The sequence below is a fragment of the Penaeus monodon genome, chromosome 29 (genome assembly GCF_015228065.2).
Source record: "Penaeus monodon isolate SGIC_2016 chromosome 29, NSTDA_Pmon_1, whole genome shotgun sequence".
Lineage (NCBI taxonomy): Eukaryota > Metazoa > Arthropoda > Malacostraca > Decapoda > Penaeidae > Penaeus > Penaeus monodon.
The window spans coordinates 34355187-34355757 of record NC_051414.1 but is presented as its reverse complement, the minus strand read 5'-3'; positions in this window follow the sequence as shown (position 1 = coordinate 34355757).

Genomic DNA, 571 nt, shown 5'->3' with positions numbered 1-571 from the left:
GTAAACCGAAATGTAATGTATAGATTTTTTGGTCCTGATGTCGGTGTTTTAACATACAGGAATAGGTTTTTGTACATCTAAATCATAAATTAAACATATCAGTCTTTACTATATGACGGATAATTAACGGAGTTCACCATCGAATGTTACTATCAATGTTATTTTTATCTGAATCACAAATAACATTCATAAGTAACTGATTTACATACACACATACACAAAGAGAACAACTAAGAGGGGTTGATTTTAATAAAGGTTTATTCCTATATATTTTACACTAATCTGTACACAAACAGAACACTAATTCAGCAATACGCGGATGGGCGTTGAGCTAATTAACAGCCAATCAAGATAATTAGCGGATGCAAATGACAGCGTCCATACTTTTTGCGTTAAAAAAAAAAAATCATTTCCGCATGACATGAACTTTGCATTTCATAAAAATCAATTCCAGTTCTGTCCAGTTTGGTTAAATAGGTCAACGATGTTCTGTGGTGAATTTTAAATTCCTACCCCAAACGTTTTTTTTTTATTATTCATTTATGTATACTTTTTATGCAATAGATCGATT